The 15379-nt window shown below is 44.2% G+C and overlaps 1 long non-coding RNA gene across 1 annotated transcript; it reads right to left on the reverse strand.

Annotated features, from left to right (window-relative positions):
* Positions 1-355: 355 nt before the first annotated feature.
* Positions 356-15031, reverse strand: LOC143268776 (uncharacterized). The gene is made up of 2 exons (XR_013044906.1): positions 14919-15031; positions 356-786 (listed from the first exon to the last, which is right to left on the reverse strand). It is a non-coding gene; the product is annotated as an uncharacterized LOC143268776 (long non-coding RNA).
* Between the last annotated feature and the right edge of the window lie 348 nt (positions 15032-15379).

Consider the following 15379-nt stretch of genomic DNA (forward strand, 5'->3'; position numbering starts at 1 on the left):
TTACAACTGAAAGTATTCATATATTTCGAGGTCATTTTAAAACCTGTACTGTTCCATGAGTAAGAGGAGTCATTTTATCTGAACATCGTGCTGACTAATGTGAGCTGGGATGAAGGGAGATGGATGGTGCCTGAGAAGTTAGCCTAGGAAATGTCCTAGGTCTGTAGCAAGGAACAATGAGATGACGACCTTCCCATTTACAGGTTTCTTTCAGCCACAAACGGGAAAATGTCAACACTTTTGTGTCCAGTATGATCGAATGCCAGATGTCAGATTAATCGTTCCGTAAAGGTTTTATTCAACTACTGAGAAAAATGTTAGAACTGAGTCATAAGTAACAGACAGAGCATTCATGTTGTATATTCCAATCTCTTTAATGGCAATGAAATCAGCAGCGTATTTCTAGAATTTAATTTCACTGTGAGTGGATGAATCACAGTTCTTTCTATGACACACTTGTCGGAAGTGCCTGCGGTTCATTCAGTCATTTCAGTGGCGGATTCAGAGCTGGATCCACTGAGTACTCATATCTGATGTCAAAGTCTATATAATGTCAGGGCACAGGACAATCAGAAACCTGGTGCTTTTCTTTCACATCCTTAAAGTAGTTAATTCACTAAGTCTGAGTCACTATTATTGCTGCTCTGTGTCACGTCCCAGCTGTTCTCAATTTTATCCACACCTGTAATTCCAGGACTTGGGAGGTAGAGGTAGAAGGAGCAAGGTGAAAGGTCATCCATCTCCTGCGGCATAACGAGTTGGAGGCAGTTTGGGATATGTGAAATCCTAGAATGAAATACAGAAGGGAGGTGGGTGGAGGGGGAGAGAGATCTTTACTGGGATCATTGATTCAAAAATTAACAAATAACAAAAGTGGGAGGGAAGGTTCTCTGCAGCCCTCAAACAAAGACACCAGGATACATTGTTCTATTTAGTGGCATTGAGCCTACCTATTTCAATTTTTAAAAATCAGATCACAAAAGCTTAGCATGGTCCCATTTCTACATGTGTTATAAAAGCATGGAGAATAACCTAGAGAAATAACTATCGTGATATAGACAAGTTTTATGTGTGGTTCAAACATTTGGGTCCTTTACTCTTTAATTTTTCTTATATAAAACTCATAGATTTTTAAAGTAAATTTGCATTAATCCTGTAATCAAACTTTAAAGAATGAAATGAAGACAGAGAAGAAGATCCTGTTAGGATCTTGGACTAGAGGAATCTCAACATTAGCCATTAATTCATGATGCACTCAAATCACTCTGCACACGTGTATTGCCTGTCTGCTGTGCACACAGATCTTTTATGTGTCCTGAGGGGACTTACATACACAGGGAACAAATTCTTGGCTGTCAAGGATCTTAATCTTAGTAGGAACTGAAGCCCACACATAAACAGAATCGGAAGGCATCGGTCAGAATGAAGTCAAAGAAAGACTGGTACATCTAAAGTACCAAGATGCTGTGGGGAGACTGAGTGACAGCTGGCACGGAATGACAGAACAGGGTGCCAGGGTGAAGGTGGCCCATTCACCCACTGCTACGTTCTGGATGTGAAGCCTTCTCCCCAAAGACACGTGTATTGGTCCCTGCTGGTGGGACTGCTGGGAAGGGATCAGCTGCAGGAGTGACGACCTCAGTAGATCAAGCTGCTCTTCCCGCTCCCATGATGCCTTGCCTCTTCTTAGGCCCACAGCAGTGGAGCAAGATGACCAAGAAGTGGCACCCTGAAACTGTGAGGTAAATTATATCTTCTGTCTTTTTCGGTTGTTTTCTCAGGCATTTTGTCACAGTGACAGATAGTGGCTAACGCACACACTTAAGATACCAGATCCTGTGGACAGGGAACTTCAGCACCACACTCAAACTAAGTTGAGGGTCTCCAAAGGCAGAACTAAGTCCAGTCTTCCATTTAGGTCAGCTTCCAACTTTATGTTCAGGCTCTAGAACAGTTTTAGAGGCAAAATAATTGAAGCAGGCCATGCACCGGCCGATGTCTGGTAATGTGTGGTCATCAGCTCACAATGTAATAGATGAAATAGAAGGTGTTGTGTGATATTTCATGAGGAAATGATTGTCATTGCTTGAATCAGTACATCAAGTAAGCCACTCCATGTGTAGTGGAAGGAGCTGGATAATGGCTAGTGGATGGCTGCTGTGGGGTCCGGGGTCGCACAATAATGGGGGACAGACCGCCCAAGTCTATTAAACCAGAAGCAAACTTTATTCCAGAAAAAAGAAAGAAGAAAAAAATAACACCACAGGGCACAAAGTGCTTATCAACTAGCTGAGACCACAGCCAGAGTTGGATTTTGAGGCTGTGGCAATGGAGGAGGGTTCTGGCCCCCTTCTTCATAGTAGGGGGGAAAGCATCAGGCATGGGATGCATGCTAGAAGTCACATAGAAACATGTATTAAAAGTTAACTTTGGTCCAGTCAGTTGTTGGCTGTAAGGGGCAAGGGGAGTTAAAAGTTAACCCCTGGCTGTTGACAGAGGAGCTGGCTATAAACAGAGAGCCATTGTTAGAAGTTAACCTTTAGAGCTGATGACTGTCAGGTTTTGTTTTTGTTTTTGTTTTTAGGTTTACAATTTTATATTTCTATATTCCTGGACTTTTCACTGCAAGGATGTACAGAAAACAAGGTTATAGTAAGAGCAATATAGCCTGGCCTCTAATTTGGGGGAAGCAGGAAAATGAGTAGTTCCTTTCCAAGGACTCCATCTGGGAGCTGTTCAGGTGCCCAGTAGCTGGAGAGAAAGAAGCAATAACAAGGGACAGTGGCTGTGCCTGTTGATGAGATGGAGCTCTCATCACTGAGTTACTGGGCAGCCATCCAGCAGGAGCCAAACTGTTTCAGAGTAACATACTCTGCTGTCCCGCCCTGTTTATCCAAGTGTTTTCGGGAGGTAGAAACATTGTTTGCTGCTCAGTTTCAGACCCTGTTGCAAATTTTCCTACCACTGAGCTTGATCACATAGCCAAGGGGGTGGGGGTGAGGGGGGCACAAAGGGAATAGGTAATCATCACAACCAATTAAAAGTCATGGGGGTGGTGATGATGGATGTTTTCCTGGGCACGAGCATTTACAGGGATTAACTGATGAATGTGTCAGAATGCCAACAGTATTATAAGAACATCAGATAATGTCAGCTTGCCCAGGCCAGGCTGGCATTATTGCTTTCCTCGAAGAGGCGAGGAACTCCCATTTTTCCAAGGCTAAGTTGTGCGACATTCTGCGACAACACATCGGCACTGGGCTCATTTCCTGGGTGTGTGCAATATGGAGAAGGACTGTCACAGCTTATTAAGGACTTAATTTTCCTGCTCATGGAATGAAGTTGAATACAATAAAAGCATGAAGGAAGAGCTGAGGGGACAAGTCAGGGGATAAAATGCTTGCCAAGGAAGCACGAGGACCTGGAAGTTGATACCTGGTACCCACATTTAAAAAATAAATAATAAACAAACAAACAAATAAGCAGGCATATTGCACAAATGTAACCACCGTGCTGGTGGAGCAGAGATGTTATAGATCCCAGAACCTTGGCCAGCCAAGCCCGGAAATGAGCCCAGTGCCGATGTGTTGTCGCAGAATGTCGCACAACTTAGCCTTGGAAAAATGGGAGCTCCTCCCCTCTTCAAGGAAAGCAATAATGCCAGCCTGGGCTGGGGAAGCTGACATTATTTGATGTTCTTATAAAACTGTTGGTACTCTGGGCTCAGTGAAAGCCATCGTCCTAAAAACAAAACAAAACAAAAACATGGAGAATAACAGAGAAAGACACCTGGCCTCAACCTCTGGCCTTTACACACACCTGCACACACACACACACACACACACACACACACACACACACACAAAGAGCATGAATAAAGGAGTGGTAAGCTTTGTGAGTGCAAGACCCCTCAGAGTGCATTGCGCTTTCCAAGCACTAACAATAAGTCTGCCCATTTTACTTATCTAGCAGCCTGATTCTTTCTGCAAGCTGATAAGAAAGCGGTGTGCTGACAGCTCATCCATTTCTGTGAGTTTACTCTGCCCCTACGATGTGCAAACGGCAACAACAAAACATTCTTTACGCAGTAGAGAATTCTGGGACAAGGTTATTTGAAAACTGGATTGTTTTCCCAGCTGAATTGCCTTGTAATTCCATCAGTGATTCAGTGATTTCTTTTCAAATGGAAGTCATTTGGTTATTTATTTATTTGCTATGTTTTGCAGTGCTGGGTATCAAGCCCAAGGCCTTCCTCATTGTAGGCAAGTGCTCTACCATGAGTTTACACCTCCAGCTTTGTTTTTAATCTTTTTTTCTTTTTTTTTTTTATGTGTATTTGTGTGTGCATGTCCTTGCAGGGCACACATATGTTCAGTGTGCTGGGTAGTTTTATGTCAACTTGACACAAGCTAAAGTCATCTGAGAGGAGGGAGCCTCAATTGAGAAAATGCCTCCATAAGATCAGGCTGCAGGCAAGCCTTTTGGGCATTTTCTTTAATTAATGATTGATGGGGAGGGCCTCGCCCATTATGGGTGGTGCCATCCCTGGGGCTGGTTGTCCTGGATTCTATAAGAAAGCAGGCTGAGCAAGCCATGAGGAGCAAACTAGTAAGCAGCACTCCTCCATGGCTTCTGATCAGCTCCTGCCTCCAGGTTCCTGCCATGTTGGAGTCCCTGTCTTGACTTCCTTTGATGATGAACAATGATATAGAAGTGTAAGCCAAGTAAAACCTTTCCTCCTCAGGTTGCTTTGGACTTGGTCTTTCATTACAGCAAAGGAAACTCTTGCTAAGGCAGTGGGTGTGCATGCATGTGTGTGCACATGTGTGTGGAGACCAGAATTCATCTTGGGTGTTGTTCCTCCTTAAGCACCACCCACCTTGTGTTTTGAAACAGGTTCCCTCACTGGCCTTAGGCCAGACTGACTGGCCACCTAGCCCAGAGATCTGTCTGTCTCCATAGTTCTGTTTCTGGGGTCACAAATGCATGGCACCATGCCTGGAATTTTTACATAGGTTCTAGGGATTGAACTTGGATCCTCAGGCTTGCTTGGAGAGTGCTTCTTCAATGGAGCCAACCCCACCTCCTTCAAATATTTATTTGTTTGTTTGTTTGTTTATACTTTTAAAGTTCTCATGCATCATACTGAGGGTTTATTTCAGGCTGAACATAATGTGTACGTATCATTTTCTGGTTATTAAAAAGTACATGAAAAGATGTAAAATATGGTCTCTCTTCTTCAGAGATTCAAAATATTTAATAAACAATGTAGAGAAGATGATTAAACATGGAAAATATCGGGCTGGATTGATATTTGTATCAGTTGTATTCTTGTAGATGGCTCAGATGTTAAGAGCACTGGCTGCTCTTCCAGAGATCCTGAGTTCAATTCCCAGCAACCACATGGTGGCTCACAGCCATCTACAATGAGATCTGGTACCCTCTTCTGGCCTGAAGAGATATATGCAGGCAGAACACTGTATACATAATAAATAAACAAATCTTCAAAAACCAAAAAACAAACAACAACAAAACCCATGGAAAATATCCTGAAAGAAAGTAATTGAGTTGAAAAATCCAGGTTTCCAGGTGAACTTGAATGACAGCAGATATGTAAACAAATATTCAAATGAGATGAGTAGGGAGAACAATTTCAGTCTGGAGAACACATCTAGAGTCACTAGAGTCACCTTTGAAGCTGACTAGAGGTGGGAGGAGTGTGCCATCTGAGTGCACACACAGATGAAAAACTAGGACTCCCAAGGTCATTGACAAAGGGATGCCTGTGGGTTTTGTCCTTCCATTAATCTGTTACTATAATGAAATACCTGAGGTGGGAGTAAGTTTATAAAGAGAAGAGGTTTGTTTAGCACTCAGCTCTGGTGAGGACCTCATGGCAGACATCACCACAGTGGCGGAAGTGCATATAAGAGAGATCACAGTACTGGACAGGAAGCTAAAGAGCTAGGGAGGAGCCCAGCTTAGCGCTTTTGTTTTTATCTACTAAAAGCCTTCTTATGGGGACCACTCCGGGTCCCACAAGAACTACCTCAGTATTCCTAAGACAGTACCCCTGGGGCATCTTAATAGGTTCCAATTCTCAAAGATCCCACCACCTCTAAACTGCCACACTAGGAACCAAACTTCCTTGGGCACACACTATACCCAAGTAGTATCAGTCCTTATTAGTACTTGTTTCACTTGTTACACGGAGGGCCATGTCATTCATCTGTTTGGGCATTGTGAAAAGTCCTTCAGTTAAACCTTGTCGGTCAAATTTTGCTTCGTCACTACGTAACTGTGCCCCTCTTGATTGCCATGTTTGTCCTTCGTGTTGACTTCAAGAACCTTCCAGAACCTCCCATGAGTCAGGTGCAAGCTGAGATGTGTGGGGCAGCCCGGAAGAAGGTCAGCCACCTTGTGACTCAATGTTTGTGTTCTGAAGACAGAGACACGGAGGTTCCAGGAAGGGACCCTCTGCTTGAGCACCCACAGACCATCCTGTCAGAAGTCTCTGGGCCAGCCACTACCTCAGTGATCTTATCTCCCCTCCTCTGCTTTCCCGGGTCCCATATATTGACAAAATATGCTATTTGAGAGCATTGATAGCCCTGGAATTCACCTCAGAAATCTTAGTTTGACAGTAATCAGAGGTTGAGTGTCTATTTTGTTGACATTGAGTCACATAATAATTAAAATCTTTGCTTGTTTTATTTTTCTAATTTCAAACCCAGGTTAGGCAAGTTACCTGAGTTAAACCCTTAGTTCCCCACATTCATGTCAGAGTAGAGGGTTTTAAAGGAAGGTTTTTTTTTTTTTTAAGATGTATTTGTTTATTATGTATACAGTGTTCTGCCCAGCAGAAGAGAGCACCAGATCTCATTATAGATGGTTGTGAGCCACCATGTGGTTGCTGGGAACTGAACTCAGGACCTCTGGAAGAACAGCCAGTGCTCTTAAAATCTGAGCCATCTCTCTAGCCCCTTAAAGAAAAGTTTTATGAATAAGTGGTTTCATTTTTTGCTTGTTTGTTTTTATTTGTTTTTTGTTTTGTTTTGTTTTGTTTTGTTTAATTTTGTCTTGTTTTGAGGCAGAATCTCACTGTGCAGCCCTAACTGGCCTGAAACTCACTATGTAGATCCAGCTGGTCTCAAACTCACAGTGATCCACCTACTTCTGCCTCCCAAATGTTGGAATTAAAAGTGCACACCACCACGCCTGACCATTACAAATAAGTTTATCCAATGAGCTAGGAAGGGATGCAGGACAAGTTAGCCTCAAGTAAAAATGGGCAAGGCTATAAAAGGTTGATTCATTACACAAGAAAAAGAAAAATCTAACAAGCCCATGGAGAGGCAGAGTGGCACAGAAACTAACACCCTGGCACCGAACTTCAAGTCCCAGCGCTGCCTGGCTGTAGTCCATGCCTTGGTTTCCTCATCCCCAAAGGAGAAGTGTTCCCAGTGGGCTTGGGTTCTCAGTACAGCTCTGGCTGTATGGAAGCCATTGGTCTTCTTCTCCATCGCTCCGCAGTTAAAGCTTGGCTTTGCAAAGTGTCATTCATGTTTAGAATAAATCCCAGCCAGATCTGTGATGTCAGATCTACTAATTTACCCAAACTTACTGTCCTACTTTGACCAGGCAGAGGACTGGGTCAGGCTCCAGGGAGAAAAGACTTCTGGGTGTCCTTTGCAGTGTTTGCCCCAAGCAACGCCAGCCACCCGGTGCCCACTCTAAGGGGTGGGCCACAGAGATTGGGGTCCCACTAGGAGGTGCTGTAGATGGGGGGGTCATCCTTAGGCATGTATGAGAGGGGCTCCCTCTAAGGGAAGACTTCATGGAAGTTCAATTTACATCTTAATGATCACCTCGGTTTTAATCTATTTAAGGATAGTTTTAAGAATACAGATTCATGTAGTTCCTGCTTACAACAATTATTTTAGGATTTGGGTGGTGTTCAGCTAGAGCATGCAGATATGAGGTCTGAGTGATTTCAGTTATTCAATTAAATATTTGGTGACATCTCAAACGTAAGAGGGTTCTTATCCAAAGTTCTGAGGGAGGGAAAGATGACTAAGAAAAAGATTTAAACAAGATAGATGATTGGAGCATAGAACAGACAGGCGAGGAAGGCCTTATTTATAGAAGGTGACCTCATCCTCATGAATTTCTCCCGAGACCCTCCTACCCACCTCGCTTCTGACGTCATAACATCATCCCAGACATCCATCATTCAGCTCCATGTCCCTGCAGACATCCTCTGGTGAACTGAGAAACTGATGATGTGATTTGAGATTCTTCTGAGCGTCATCCAGAGGAACGAAGGCTTAACTTTCTGATGCAGAAAACAAAGAGAGGTCGGGAGGGATTTAAGCCGTGGCTGTTTAAGGCTTTGACTGGAGTCTTGAGGAGAGGAAATTGGAGTTGCTCTCTGAGGGCTTAACGCAGAAGGATTTTTTTTTTTCTTTAGACAGGGAGAAGGTAGTCATTTGAACTCCTCAACTCACACTGACAGTTCCTGTAGTTCCCCTCATCCATCACACTTGTTTCTTTGGGCTAACAAAACACAGCCATTTGGGTGGCTGGGTAGCATGGAAGTGGATTCTCCCATGAGTCTGGAAGGCAGAGTCCGAAATCAGAGTCAGTGCTCCCTTTGAGGCTTTGCGGAGAGTCCTTGCTTTTCCTTGGCTCCTCACTGCCTCCTGCCGATCTCTGCCTGGTTGTCCCATGCCTCCCACGTGGCTCCTCCCGGTCTGTGTGCTGTGTTCAGTTGCTGAAAGCAGTCTTTTTGCATAGAAGCAACAGAACCAAGACATGTGTGGAGAATACAAGCAGGACTTTTAATGAGAAGCAGTTCATGAGTAGAGGGACAGCCGGGGCTTGATCGTTTGCTGGGGCAGGTTAAAGGGGAGTCCTTGTGTGCAGGAAGGACTAAAGAGCTCTCTGGAGCAGGAGGGTAGGGGAGAACCTGGAGCGGGGGAGGGGCATCATGAGCTGGAGCTGCTGCAACTTCAATGAGGCAGGATGCCCAATAGTTTGCCTGCTCATTGTCCTCCCACAGTGGTTCTCACGGTCTCATTTTCCTCTCGTCGTCGGGACACTAGAGATTGGATTCAGGTTTCATCCTAACCCGGAACCACATCTGTAAGGATTCTGTCTCCACACAAGGTCATAGCCTATGCTCATCAATGACATTTCCAAGTTGATGTGGTGGTGTCACAGGGGATAGGGAAGAGGACCAAAAGGGGAAGTGAGGTGGCGCTGTCCCCTTAGACCATTTCTCATGGGCAATGACAGAAATCCAATGTCAAAATACTCAGAGCTCTTGGGACAGCCCCCCCACCCCACCCCAAGTTGGGGTCTAACACGGGCATAAAACAAATCACTAGAAGATAACAAGTGTGTCCTTATCGACAACCAAGAGTTCCCAACATTGTTTGGGTTAAAATAATGAGCTTTGTGCCACTCAGAAGAGTTAAGAAGGAAGCTTTGGGTGAAGCGTGGTTGGGATGCCGATAAGCAGAGAAGGCTGCTGAGGTAGTCTCCTTCTCAGGACAAGCACATCAAAGGTTTTATTATAAATGGCCAGTGAGCATGCTTAACAAGACTGGGTTATCGATCAGGAAACAATTGTTTGCTGGGAGCAGGCGCTTGTTTCAATGTGTAATTAAGATAGTGTCAGTTGATAACTACTCCAGAGAGAATCACTCTTCCAGCTCAGTGTCATTAATCTGGCGCCATGGCAACAGGCTGGCCTTGGATCCTCTCTCTGGAGCTTCATTTTATTAATGCGTCTCCTGTTCACAAGTTACAGCTTGCTCCTTCCGAGGCTGCTCCCAAGTGATGAGGGGGAAATAGAGGGATGTGGTGTTTATCTAGCTCAAGACTCAAAGAAAAGCAACAACAATCCACCAGCCCAAAAGCAGCATGGGAAGGCAACCTTCCTCCTTACATAGTTCAGTATGCTCTGGGGTTTCTCGCCACCTTAGCAGAGCGTTCCTAGGGCTTGTGGGATATTCAGACTCTCAGAGCCCACCTGATATCAAACTCGATAGTGTCAGCAGGATGCCCAGGGGATCTGCAATTATACTGAAACTCAAGAAGTAATGCCAAATATAAACTCCCCTTGGAGCCTTTGGTCAATGGAGGCCTGCAGGGGTTTCCTCATAGGAAACACTTTTTTTTCCTCCCCATTAGCCATGGTGGTTTAAGATTTCAACAGGAAGTTCAAGACAGCCACTGTTTATCCAGAGAAGGTGTGGCAATGAAGCCCACCCAGTGACTCCTGAGACGCTAGATGATGGAGTCAGTGTCATCGTCTAGAACATCAGAGGAAACCATTTGTGCGATATCTACAAACTGCCACACTTTTGCCCATTGTAGCCAGGGCACAGGGAGACACTCTTGCCTGTTAATTATCACAGCCATGACGTTCTTGGCTAACTCTTGATCATGACTGAAATCTATTGCTCCCCTGGGAGGCCAAGTCAGATGGTCTTCCTTCAGTCCCAGCAGGCGTGGAACACCCAAAGCCAAATCTCTGCCATTTCAATGAATGAAAAGGATGGAAACCACCCAGATAACGGCATTTTAAACGTTACACAAACAACCCCATTAGATCCTGTAGCTGGCTATCCCACACCATGGACACTGGGTTTGGGAGGAGTGTGGGATGGGTTCGTGGTGAGGAGGGATGGGAGAGGGGAGCTGAAAGCTGCTGCTGACAAAGAAGAGGTTTGTAGGGAGGGCTGGGAGGAGCCATACTTTCTGTTTTAAATTATCTTCTTAATATTTTTCTCATTTAGAACAATTTTTAAATTTAAATATATTTTGATCATATTCTTCCCTTCCCCGAGTCCTTCCAAATCCTCTCCCCGTCCCTTCCCACCCAACTTCAAGTTCTTTCTCAAAAAACAAACAAAAACCAAGTACAACAAGATCCCCAAAGCCAATAAATAAATAAATGGATTAATAAAACACCAAACACACACACACACACACACACACACACACACACACACACACACACACACACACGGGGAGAAATGGGGGGCAGAGAGGGAAAGAGGGAAAAAAATCTATGGAGTCCATTATATGTTGTTCAACTATTCCTGAGCATGAGATCTGCCCTGGAGTGGTTGATACACCCAGTTTCACTCCATTGGAGAAAATGGATTTTCCCTCTCTCAGCAGGTATAAATGACAATTCAATTGTTAACCTCTACCCTAGTGACTTGGTTTTCAATCAATCAATCATTCATTCATTTTTTAAAAATATAACAAAATAAAATATAATAAGATGAAACAAAAACTCTCACATCAAAATTGGACAAGACAGACCAACAGACAGAAAGGTGCCCAAGAAAAGTCATAAGAATCAGAGACCCACTTATTCGCACACTCAGGAATCCCACAAAAGCACTAAACGGTAACCCATAGGGCCTGGTGCAGACCGTGCAGGCTCTGAGCTTGCTGCTCCCGTCTCTGCGAGGTCATAGGAGCTTCTCTCTTTGATGTAGGACTTGTTCTACTGGCGTCCTCCAGCCCTCTGGCTCTTACTCTTCCCACCTCCTCTTCTTCAGGCTTCCCTGAGCCCTGAGGGGAGGGATTTGATGGAGACATTCCATTTTGGGCCGAGTGTTCCAAGGTCTCTCACTCTGAGTGATGTCAGGACATGGGCCATACTTTTGGTGATGTAATCTTCACAGACAAATGTGACTCTTTAGTCCTTTGTGGAGGAGCACCTGGATGACCTTGGGCAAGTCCTTGTACTTTGTGAACTGAACTTCCTACGGCCTGCCCCGAAGAAACACTTACCTGTGTTAAAGATTCTTCAGTGGCTGGTTATCTCATCAGAACTTCCATTGTAGAGAATTGAATGTTACAGATAAGCAGCCAACATTATCTTATGCAGCCAAAATGATCTTGGCCTGTCTTTAGTTTCTTTAATAATCTTTCATTGTTCACCTCTACATATGACCTACAACCTTTTTTATTATCAGGTAGGATTTATTTTATTTTTAATCATGCATCTCTGTATGGGGGATATGTGCACATGGGTGCAGGTACCTGGAGAGGCCAGAGGCATTGGATCCCCTGGAATGGTTATGAACCATTCGATGTGGGTGCTAGGAACTTAATTTGGGTCCTCTGTAAGAGCAATACATACTCTTAACCACTGAGCAATCTCTCCATCCCCTTAATTATCAGGAAAACCTTTTCTATGTATTTTTAGCAGACCACTAGCTTCCACCAACCCCAAAGCTAAGAATGTCATTATATAACATCTAAAACTTAGAGCAGAGACTTACCCTTTTCTACAACCCATCTATGTACCTGTAGTTCCCACCAATGTATTTGGGAAAGGTCTTGATTTATGATTTTTTTTTTTAACTCTGCCAATTAAAAGTTCATGTAACTGTTTCTACATTGAAACATGCCATGCAAGACAACAATCTATATTCTTGGACTATGGTCACTCATATTTGGCTAAAATAAATTACCTCTTACTCCCTTTGAGGTGAGAGCTTTTCTTTTGCACAGGCATATTGGCGCCCCATGTGGGACCCCAAGGATACTCTACTATTCCCACCAGAGCCAATAGGATTGGTGCCAGACTCCAGCACAGCTTCGTGTTTCTCTGTCTCTGCCGCCTCCATGGATGAATGTTGCTGAGTTCTCTTGGGGTGCAGACTGTCCCTTTGGATCGGTCCATGCTTTGTTGATTTATTCTGAGGTAGTTAGTGGCTATCCTCTTCTTTGCTTCAGATCATGTGTTTGCTAGCATTTGGTCCTTCCCCACTCCATTCCTCTGGTATCTAACTGGATTTTTTTTTCCCTGTCTTCTCTTTTCTGCTCATTGCAACCTTAGTTTATTTTAGAACTTCTAGGAGCACCTGATGACAAAATGCCGATGATCAGAGGCATTTGCTTCCTGCAACCCGGGAGGGTGGTGGTGTCAGGGGAGACTCTTTAAGATGAGCAGCAACATTGCTGGGGAGCCCGAGAACACATAGCCTCTTCCTGGGTGAGAAGGAACCATGTGGGCTCAGCTGGGAAGGCACACATGGTACATGATGAACACCTGTGTCATGCACTCTTCATGATCCTCTGAGCATGCCTGATTCACCTGATGCACAGCGGGAGGGAGCCGCTGGGGGGTGAGACAAAAGAGCTGCTTCTGCAGACAGCACATAAACCTGATCTCAAACCCGGTTCCCCGCTCCAGCCGGCTTAGAGGTTTGCAATTTCCAGTAGAGGAAACACACAACACTGCAGTGAGAAAAAAATTCAAGTGAGAAGGAAATGTTTGGAAAAGAAAAAAAAAAATGCCATTTGGTACTCCAGCTGGTTCTGTGTTTGATAACTATGGTAACCCAACCTGCAAGCATCTGTAAATATTGAGAACATTTTATATTCTTAATCTGGGGGAGGAGTGTTAAACTAGAAGTCTTAGGCAACAGAACAAAAGATGATAAATGGGAAGTCTACCTTAATTGGAATTTAAAAGTACCTATGGCCAAACAGACCTTTAATCCCAGCATTCAGGAAGCAGAGGCTATCAGATCTCTGTTAACATAAGACCAGAGTGGTCTATACAGTGAATTCCAGGTCAGCCAGGGCTACATAATGAGACCCTGCCTTAAAATAATAATAATAATAATAATAATAATAATAATAATAATAAAGCCATATAAGTTAAATCATGAAATCTCTAATGTATAAGAAATTAATGAGAGTTTGGAAAATTATATCAATATAAATAGTGAGGTGGTGTAACTGTGTGTTGCGACATGGGCTGTATGGGTTCACGCGGGTCCGTGGAATGCAGACTCAGAGGCATCTTAAGAATGGATCTAGTCTTTCCTGGCTGCAGGAGGGGTGCAGCCTCGAAGGACTGAAGCACTTTCCCTTTGCCTAGGGCATTTTTATTTCTTTCCATTACAGTTTAACCAATTAATTCCCGTACCTTCCAAGCAACCTAAAAGGAGTTCCCAGAGACCAAATGCCAAGTGCAAATTACTTGATTTATCAGGTACCTGTTTTTCTGGGTTTCCTGGACCAAGTTTTGCACAGTCCTTTGATCCTTGGTGGACTCTCTGATCCTCCACTCTCAGACAAGATTCACATAGGGCGATAAGAGAAACAAAAGGTAAGAGGAACAAAAGGTGTGGTTGAACAAAGGAAGGATGAGGGCTAGGTGCTGCTCTCTGGAACCAGGCCAGGAGCTCAGCAGGAATGACTATGAGGTGGGGGATGGACGGGCAGCTCAGTTGATAAAGTTCTTGCCACACATGCATGAAGACCTGAGTTTGAAACTCTAGGACCCACACGAAAGGCCACGTGTGAGTGTGTGCTCTGTGTAATCTTAACACTGGGGATGGGGAGACAGGAAGATCCCAGAGGCCTGCTTGCTAGCCAGTCTCACTAAAGTTGGTGACCCCCAGGCTCAGTGGAGAGCAAGTGAAAAAAAACACCCAGCATTGAACTCTAGCCTCCACACCCACAGCAAGTACATAGACACAGACACACACACACACACACACACACACACACACACACACACACACACACACAGTGTCAAAGTGATTGAAGTTTTTGTCTTTCTTTGCCAAAGACCTGCCTCTAGACCTCTTCAGCCTCAGGTCTATCCCGATGGAAAACATCAATTATCTCCTTATAAAACAATTACTGGGAATTCTGTTAAAGTGAACAAAGCCCTTACCAACCATCTCCCCAAAGGAAACATTACACACTGCTGCAAGAGAGTTTTAAAAATAGTAGCTAAAATTCAGAACTGGCTACAGAGTCCTTCCAGGGGAGGAAAAAACTCTTCCCAGGAGAGGAAAAACTAAATGAAGGTGGAGCAAAGCCCGAGTGGTTTTGCAACTGGAAAAGACACACAATCAAAAACTCACTCAGCCTCAGCAGAAAGGACGCCATTGGATACTCTAGCTGCTCCTTGAGCTGCAAATCTTCAGAAGATGAACTCTCAGGCTCGTGTTCCTCATCTTAGATGTGTCCTAACACCTCCAGAGAATACACAGGGGACATCAGAGGATCCGGGTTAGTTTTCAACTATGTCAACAGTTGAGAACAACAGTGACTGAACTGAAACCCCTCTGGCAACAATCCTACTAGAACATACTTCCTGAATCCCTTTGAGAATCATTGAGATATTTGGAATTTGCCTTGGTGTGTTTTCCCAGTTACTGGGAATACCACTGACGTTGGCTCTTTTGAAACTTGTGGGCCCAGTGACATACTGATGTTCCCTAGTCCAGGCAGCTTCCAACCACTTCTCTCTCCTGGAGGACTTGTCCTTCATTATTGATTCTGTTTATTTACACTCATTCGGTTTATGAAAGTGATTAATTCT

The sequence above is a fragment of the Peromyscus maniculatus genome, chromosome 15 (assembly GCF_049852395.1).
Source record: "Peromyscus maniculatus bairdii isolate BWxNUB_F1_BW_parent chromosome 15, HU_Pman_BW_mat_3.1, whole genome shotgun sequence".
Lineage (NCBI taxonomy): Eukaryota > Metazoa > Chordata > Mammalia > Rodentia > Cricetidae > Peromyscus > Peromyscus maniculatus.